This window comes from Hyla sarda, chromosome 4 (assembly GCF_029499605.1).
Source record: "Hyla sarda isolate aHylSar1 chromosome 4, aHylSar1.hap1, whole genome shotgun sequence".
In the NCBI taxonomy this organism is placed as follows: Eukaryota; Metazoa; Chordata; class Amphibia; order Anura; family Hylidae; genus Hyla; species Hyla sarda.
The window spans coordinates 84,662,998-84,672,358 of record NC_079192.1 but is presented as its reverse complement, the minus strand read 5'-3'; the positions used below and the strand labels follow the sequence as shown (position 1 = coordinate 84,672,358).

The following is a 9,361-nucleotide window of genomic DNA, read 5'->3' as shown; positions in this document are numbered from 1 at the left end:
AGCAGTCACATCCAGGGCTTCTTTCGGCAGCCAGATCCTTTTTATAGCTTTTAGTTAAGAAGAAAGTGGGGGGCTCAGACAATTCTAATGGTGAACCTGGTCACAACCACTGGTTATAGAGGAGCAGCGGCCAACCCATCAAAAACGTAAATTATGTGCTGGCCCTTATGGCCGTGTCTCTTAGTTCCCCTGCTCCCATGTCTGTGTGGTTGCTCTCTTATTCCTTGTCTCTTTCTTCTCTCCTCATTTACTCTCCTTCTCTTGTCTTCAGCAGGCTTCTTCTACTCAGTGCACCTGAACCTCGTGGGTTGGGTGCTCCGGTAACCTCCAGATCGTGTGGTAAGTGTGGCTCCATGTTCTCTCATCCCCATGGCAGCTGAGATAAAAAAATTGCCTCACTCAATGTGAAGGGATTCAATACCCCAGAAAAAAGGGCACAGACTCTATACTCACTACATAGACAAAAAGTCCAGATTCTAGCACTGCATATCACCTTCCCCGTATTTCTGACAGATATTACTCCCAATGGTTGCACGGTACAAACCCTGAGGCAAGGACGAAGGGTGTTTCATTGGCATTTCATAGATCTTTGCCTGTTACTATACACTCATCGCTCATAGAACCCAATGCGCAGTACGTGTTTGCTAATTGTGAGATAGCTGGTCGCAGATTAACGATAGCCTCCATTTATGCTCCCAATCAGGGACAAATCCCCTTTCTCTTGCAGACTCTTGACAGTTTAGCATCCTTCGCCACAGGCCCAATGTTTCTCTGTGGAGACTTCAACCTCCCCCTCTTTCCCTCTATTGACACATCCTCGGGACGCTCCTATATATCACATGCCAAGCTCCGTGCCCTCAGACGTAAACTACATTCCATCCAACTTTGTGATATCTGGAGATCACTCCGCCCCCAAGATAGGGATTACACATTTTATTCCCACCCCCAACGATTCTACAGTAGGATAGATTATATATTTTGTCCCCACAACTTCCTACCCTCAGTCTTATCCACCAATATTGGCGTAGTTCCACTCTCTGATCATGCCCCAGTGTTCTGCACCTTTACCCTTCCCTCTTTTGACAAGCCTCATTCTATGTGGAGATTGAATGAGTCACTCGTAATTTTTATTACGTTTTTTTTGTAAACACATGTTAACAATAACATACAGTCCCCAACAACCCCCCCCCCACACACACACATAGAACCATTACGTCTCAGCCCCACCCCATCAATGTCCCACTACCCTCCGCGTACATAAGTCAGAAACTATAATCCAGTTTCAGCAAATCCCCACCAAACACAAGTTTGAGTAAAAAAGAACAAATTAAAAAGAAAGAAAAAAGGGGAAAGGAAAAGGATAGAAACACTTAGACCCCCGAAGTCATGGACATTAGTGTTCGCAATCACATTCCACTAAATCCCCCACACAGCCATTCACATACACATCAGGGAGGGAGACGCAGCACATCAGGGTACTCCAACCTTAGCTCTCTTGTCAGCCCTTCCATTCAGAACCACATATTAGAGGCAGGGCCGGATTAAGAGCATCATGGGCCTGGTGCTGAGAATTTTTCTGGGCCCTTTTATGAAAATATTTACATAATATATAAAATGAAAACGCAAAGCAATTTTATTACTCGGCCGCACAAAGATATCAGTGACTACAGCACTGATGGGACACAGTCAGGAGAATACACAGTGATTTAAGTGACTGACAGGCAGGGCTGGACTGGGACCAAAAATAGGCCCGGGCATTTTAAAATAAGATGCCCATTTTTATGGTGGGGGTCAGACTGCTGGGACCCCCACCAATCCCCTCGGTTCAAGTGGCTCTCCAGCTGTTGCTAAGCTGCAACTCCCATCATGTCTGAAGAGACTCAGGAATTAAGGAAGTTGCCGTTTTGAAACAGCTGCAGAGCCACAGAATGGGGTAAATTGTCACCCATCATCACTACGAAACTTACAAGTGACTCCAGAGCTGATGGGACAGTCAGGAGAACACACAATTATATCAGTGACCTGAGTGATGTCTTCTCTGTTGTCTTTCCTTCTTTATCTGGTGCAGACGCCAGGACTTCTTCCAGCACCATCTTCTCTGCAGAGTCTGACACCCGGACATAATAGGCTCCTCACATTGTCAGCAGATCCTCATCCTCTATATAAAGATAATATTCATAATAACACATTATAATTCTGCCAAATACTGTACCACCTGAATATAATACAGCCAACCACTGTACCCTCTAAATATATTATTGCAACACACTGTACCCCCTGAATATAATACTGCCTACCACTGTACCCTCTAAATATATTATTTCCACACACTGTACCCCCTGAATATAATACTGCCATACACTGTACCCTCTAAATATATTATTGCCACACACTGTACCCCCTGAATATAATACTGCCACGTACTGTACCCTCTAAATATATTATTGCCACATACTGTACCCCTTAATATAATACTGCCATACACTGTACCTCCCGAATAGAATACTGCCACACACTGTACCCTCTAAATATATTAATGCCACACACTGTACCCCTGCATATAATACTGCCACACACTGTACCCCTGAATATAATACTGCCACACACTGTACGTCTGAACATAATACTGCCACACATTGTACCCTCTGAATATAATGCTGCCACACACTGTACCCCCTGCATATAATACTGCCACATACTGTACCCCCTTAATATAATACTGCCATACACTGTACCTCCTGAATAGAATACTGCCACACACTGTACCCTCTAAATATATTAATGCCACACACTGTACCCCTGCATATAATACTGCCACACACTGTACCCTCTGAATATAATACTGCCACACACTGTACCCTCTGAATATAAGACTGCCACACACTTTACCCCCCGAATATAATACTGCCATACACTGCATACCCTTCATCCCATCCTCTGTCTTATCAACACCCCCACCCCATGCTTGGTTAGCTTATCACCCCAATGCCCCCTCCCCTCCGCCACATCTTCGCTATTCTCATCACTCCATACACCCCACCCATCCTTGGCTCTTCACTCCCACACTCCATATTATTCCCTCCCCCCCATCCTTAGTCTCATCATTGCAAACCCCACCCCCCATCCTCAGTCTCATCATTGCAACCCCCCCGCACCTCATCCTCAGACTCCTTATCATCATCATCATCAACCCCCCCACCCCATCTTCAGTCTCCTCATCATTCCACCCTCATCATCATCATCGCACCCCCCCACACACACCCCATCCTGAGTCTCCTCATCATTCCACCCTCCTCCTCCTCATCATTGCACCCCCCCCCACACACCCCATCCTCAGTCTTCTCATCATTGCATGCCCCCCAGCTTCCCCTCCTCCTCCTCCTCATTATCATTCCATCCCCCCCAACACCCCATCCTCAGTCTCCTCATCATTCCACCATCCTCCTCATGATCATCATTGCACCCCCCCACACACACCCCATCCTCAGTCTCCTCATCATTCCACCCTCCTCCTCATCATTGCACCCCACAGCATCCCCTCCTCCTCATCATCGCATTCCCCCCCACCCCATCCTCAGTCTCCTCATCATTGCAACCATCCCCCAGCCCCATCCTCAGTCTCCTCATCATTGCAACCCCCCCCCCAGCCCTATCCTCAGTCTCCTCATCAGGGGCGTAGCTAAACTCTTGTGGGCCCCGATGCAAGGTGTCAACCTGCCCTCCCCCATATCTTTTTCCACCACCAACCCACCAACAGCCGGCCAACTGTGGGATTCACCCCCAGTACAATAAAACCACAAACTCACCATGTACACATATATGTCACCATAAACATACACAAAGAGGAAAAAAATCTTTGTAACAAATATTTTTTTAAATATTTAATCAGTCCCATGTCCCCCTTCACCAGTCCCCTGCCCCCCTTAATCAGATGCAGTATAGCTCTCCACATTAGGTGCAGTATAGCTCTCCACATTAGGTGCAGTACAGTTCCCCCACATTAGGTGCAGTACAGTTCCCCCACATTAGGTGCAGTACAGTTCCCCCACATTAGGTGCAGTACAGTTCCCCCACATTAGGTGCAATACAGTTCCCCCACATTAGGTGCAGTACAGTTCCCCCACATTAGGTGCAGTACAGTCCCCCCACATTAGGTGCAGTACAGTTCCCCCACATTAGGTGCAGTACAGTTCCCCCACATTAGGTGCAGTACAGTTCCCACACATTAGGTGCAGTATAGTTCCCCCACATTAGGTGCAGTATAGTTCCCCCACATTAGGTGCAGTATAGTTCCCCCACATTAGGTGCAGTATAGCTCCCCACATTAGGTGCAGTATAGTTCCCCACATTAGGTGCAGTATAGTTCCCCCACATTAGGTGCAGTATAGTTCCCCCACATTAGGTGCAGTATAGTTCCCCCACATTAGGTGCAGTATAGTTCCCCCACATTAGGTGCAGTATAGTTCCCCCACATTAGGTGCAGTATAGTTCCCCCACATTAGGTGCAGTATAGTTCCCCACATTAGGTGCAGTATAGTTCCCCCCAATTAGGTGCAGTATAGTCCCCCACATTAGGTGCAGTATAGTTCCCCACATTAGGTGCAGTATAGTTCCCCACATTAGGTGCAGTATAGTTCCCCACATTAGGTGCAGTATAGTTCCCCACATTAGGTGCAGTATAGTCCCCCACATTAGGTGCAGTATAATTCCCCTACATTAGGTGCAGTATAGCTCTCCACATTAGGTGCAGTATAGTTCCCCACATTAGATAGGCAGTATAGTTCCCCCACATTAGATAGGCAGACAGTTAAAGGCCCCCCAATATTAGCATAGCCCCCCCCACATTAGCACAAGCCCCCCCAACATTAGCATAGGTCCCCCCACACAGATTGACACACACACAGACAGACACACACATATACATAGACCAGTGTTTCCCAACCAGGGTGCCTCCAGTTGTTGTAAAACTAAAACTCCCAGCATGCCCAGAGAGCCTTTGGCTGTCCGGGCATGCTGGGAGTTGTAGTTTTGCAACAGATGGAGGCTCCCTGGTTGGGAAACACTGGGTTAGGCCCTAGGGCAGTGTTTGCCAACCCAGGTGCCTCCTGCTGTTGCAAAACTACAACTCCCAGCATGCCCAGACAGCCAAAGGCTCTCCGGGCATGCTGGCAGTTGTAGTATTGCAACAGCTGGAGGCTCCCACATAAGTATAGGACCCCCCCCACCCCATACTCACACATACATATACACATAGACTTACCCTCCCAGCCCATGCCTTGCTCCTTCTCCCTGGCGGCGGCTGTGAGTGACGTGTCTCCGTCAGCGTCCCGCGCGGGTCGCAGAAGAAATGAAGATTTGCGACCGGGACCTTGCAGAAGAGGAACAAGGTAATGTCAGACAGCGGAGCGGGCATGACCGGGGAGGGGAGGGGGGGGGGGGTTATTGCTATCGGCGGGGGTGACTCTCACGGGGGGGGGGGGGGTGGGTGCTATTCGCGCAACTTAACTTACCTTACCATGCGCGTGTGTCCTCTTCCTCGCTGCTCTGCTGTTGCTATGGGTGCACGCACGGGACATCAGTGACGTCCCTGCGTGCCCTATCTCCCAGCGGCCCCTACGTTTTTAAAGTTAACACGGGGGGGGGGCGCCGCAGAGGGGTAACGAGACATCCTTGTGTCCCGAAAAGATCTTTCGGGACACAGGGATGTCCAGAATGTGACGGCGGCCCCTGCGGGCTGCTTAGTGGCGGCCGCGGACCCGTGCACATTACTGATTAATTAACTAGATGGTGGTGCCGGCCATCATGTGATTGTGGCAAGGGGGCCCGCGCCGTTTGCAGGTAATAGTGCTGCCAGCGGTGGGCCCGGGCCGCGCCCGAGGTCCCTGCCTGTTGCTGCAGCATGTAGCATAGTGTAGTGGCAGGGAGGGGGGACGCTCCTCGGCGGCCTTTTTGGCGGCTGGCTGGGCCTATTTTACTGTAGGGGCCTGGAGCTGCAGCTCCATCAGCCCCTACGTTAATCCGGCCCTGATTAGAGGACCCATCCCAAGCTAAGATACTTCTGCAGGGGGATCAAAGCTTTGCACCCCCAGGGACCCCAGACACCATCAAACTTCCTTTCCACTTTGCGCTTAGTATAGATCCCCTTTTCAAGTTTCACTATGTGAGCTACTCTTGCAATGAGATCAGCCACTCCCGGAGGAGAGGATCTGATCCAAAACTGTGCGATCAACTTCCTGGCTTGATATAAGATTCTCAGGATCCCAACCTCTGCCAGGGAGGACTCCCGACCACAACCTATAAGTCCAAGTAGGCATTCCTTGGGAGTTCTATTAACGGTCACCCCATACACTGTTCTAATGAGCTGCAGCACTTCAGTCCAGTAAGTCAGAAAACAAGGGCACGTCCACATCATGTGTACCAGGTGAGCCTCCAGCTCACCACATCTCGGACAGGCCAAGTCAGACCTAACCCCTATCATATGAAGAAAAGAGGGAGTCTTATATACCCTATGAATAAAGAACAGTTGAGACAGCCTATTAGATTCCGATAGAGACAAAGAAGGGGTAAGTGCCAGCACAGTACTCCATTCCTCATCAGTCAGGATCCCAAGGTCCCTCTCCCACTTAGACCGAACCGTCAAAGGGAAACCCTCATGATGGAAGCCAAGTAGTTCCCCATAAAGCCAAGAAATTACGCCAGCAGAATCACGTTTAGTCACAGTAGATTCCAGAACCCTATTAGACTGTACCCGTAATTCCCTCACCCGATTCTGCGATTCATAGGCATGGCGAATCTGTAAATAACGATAAAATGAGGAGCGCGGTAGGGCAAACTCCTCCCGTATGTCTTCAAATGACCGAACAACCCCCTGATCAGCTAACTGACCCAACTCACAAAGTCCCCTCCTCTCCCAGAATTCGGCATCAGCATAGGATTTAAAGACCGGCAAGCCAGGGTTATGCCACAGCGGAGTAAATTTAAAATAGTTGGTAATACCCAAGAGTTTTCTCGCGTGGCCCCAGAGCTTACACAGTAGGCGAGTCGTAGGAGAGGAGTCAGGAGGTCTGGTAAGGGCCCCAATTTCCAAAATGTGCAACGGTATCCTACCCCCATGTTTGACCATAAACAATCGACCAGTAGGTCCCAATGTGGAGCGAGCTGCCCACCCCCTCACCTGATGCAACTCCGATGCGAGATAATACAACCATGGATTCGGTAATGCAAGCCCCCCTGAAGCTTTACCCCGCTGTAATGTTTCCAATTTAATCCTAGCTGTCCCACCCCCCCAAACCAGCAACCTGAATAGTCTCTGAATTCTCTGAAAGTGAGCCATCTATATCCACACCGGGGAATTCTGCAATATGTATCACAGTTGCGGCATAAGAACCATTTTGACTAGATTAGTACGTCCAACTACCGATAGTGGGAGCTTACACCATACGGACACTTTTTGGGAGCTTTTATCAAGAATGGGGAGTAGATTGCGAGGAACAAAATCATGTAAGGAGGGAGTAATGTGAATACCTAAATATTTAAAGCTAGAGACTATTTGTATCTTAGAAATAGCTATCTGAGGCACCTCTGGTAAAGGGTCCAGAGTTAACAGGACCGACTTGTCCCAGTTAATGAGTAAACCTGAATACGACCCAAATTCTGTAATGAGGGACATCACCGGGACCAGTGAGTGAGCTGTGTCTCCCAAAAACAACAACATGTCGTCAGCATATAGAGCCACCCTTTCTTCCACAGTCCCATACCGAAACCCCCTTACATCAGGTGACATCCTTAGAATGTTAGCCAGAGGTTCAATAGCTATGCCAAAGAGCAGGGGCGACAGGGGACACCCCTGTCGCGTACCTCTCTGCAGTTCAAAAGTCGAGGAGGTCCTGCCATTAATTCTGAGACGGGCAGTCGGGCACCGGTAGAGAAGCTTAACATAAGAAAGGAATCTGTCACCAAACCCAATGGCCCTCATCACACTCCTTAAGTAGTTCCATTCAACACTGTCAAATGCCTTGGCAGCGTCCAACGAAAAAAACGATCGGGCCCCCGCACCATCCGGGGACATCTGTAAATTGAGATACACCCTCCTAATGTTATCAACTGTGGATTTGCCGGGCATAAATCCAGTCTGATCCCCATGGATCAGTGAAAGTATGACCCCAGCCAGCCTGTTAGCGAGTACCCGAGCCAGCAGCTTCACATCTGTACACAAAAGTGAGATCGGCCTATATGAACCCGCACAAAGAGGGTCCTTTCCAGGCTTAGGAATAAGTACAATGATGGCTTCCATCATGGAGCGAGGCAACGAACCCTCTGAAATCGCTGACTCAACCACCCGCAACAGCTGCGGCAGTAAAACACCTGAGAATTTTTTATACACCTCACAAGGGAGACCATCCGGACCCGGGGCTCTTTCATTATTTGCATCTTTCAATGCCTGTTCCAGTTCCTCTAGAGATATGGGAGAGTCCAGCTCTCCCCTCTGCTCCCGAGTAAGGCAAGGCAAACTAGCACTGCGGACATATTCCCACAGCGCCCCCTCGGAACAGGAGACCCTAGTCGAATACGCATCCTTATAAAAAGCCAACATTATTTCCATAATCCCATTATCATCAGTGACCTCGCAACCCTGTTCATCCCTCAAACAGCTAATAAACGAAATCCCCTGCTGCGCTCTAGCAACCTAGGCTAGCAATTTACCAGTACTTTCACCACATTCAAAATATCTCTGCTTAACAAAAAAGCGTTTATACTCAGCAGCTTCCTCCAAGTACACTTTATAATCTCCTTGTACCTGCAACCAAACCTCTTCCGTCATCTGGGAGGGAGCCGAGACATACGCATTCTCAGCTCCCACCACAGACAATCTCAGCTTCTCCCCTTTCTCCCTTGTGAACGATTTATGTATACTTATATCACGTATAAAAAGCCCACGCAAGTAAGCTTTAAGGGAATCCCACACCGTAGAGACTGAGGCCGAACCCATATTCAGGGCAAGATACTCCCGAATCTCTGCACAGACAGTGTCAGCAGTAGTCAGTACCTGCAACCAGAACGGATTCAGTCTCCACAGGGGGCGCACCCCTCCCGCCCCGCCCGTGAAATCCAGGTGAAGCCTGATAGGGGAGTGATCTGAAAGGCCTCTAGCCAAATATTCTACCTTCCTGACCATTCTAGCCATTTCCCCATCCCCAATAGCCAAGTCTATCCTAGAGAGGGTCCTATGCGTGGCCGAATAGCAGGAGTATTGCAGGACTGAAGGATTGCGACAGCGCCACAAGTCAAAAAGATCTACTTCAGATATTATATTAGCAAGGCCAGTCGGCCTAGAGCGAGGGGGGGGTTGAGATCCCCAAAA

At 49.1% G+C, this 9,361-nt stretch overlaps 1 long non-coding RNA gene across 1 annotated transcript in view; it reads left to right on the top strand.

Moving 5' to 3' along the window:
- The first annotated feature begins 269 nt into the window (after positions 1 to 269).
- LOC130366848 (uncharacterized) overlaps positions 270 to 9,361 on the top strand; it is a 107,266-nt gene continuing 98,174 nt past the window's right edge. The window contains exon 1 of the long non-coding RNA XR_008891948.1: positions 270 to 339. This is a non-coding gene — a long non-coding RNA (uncharacterized LOC130366848). The remainder of the gene's footprint in view (positions 340 to 9,361) is intronic.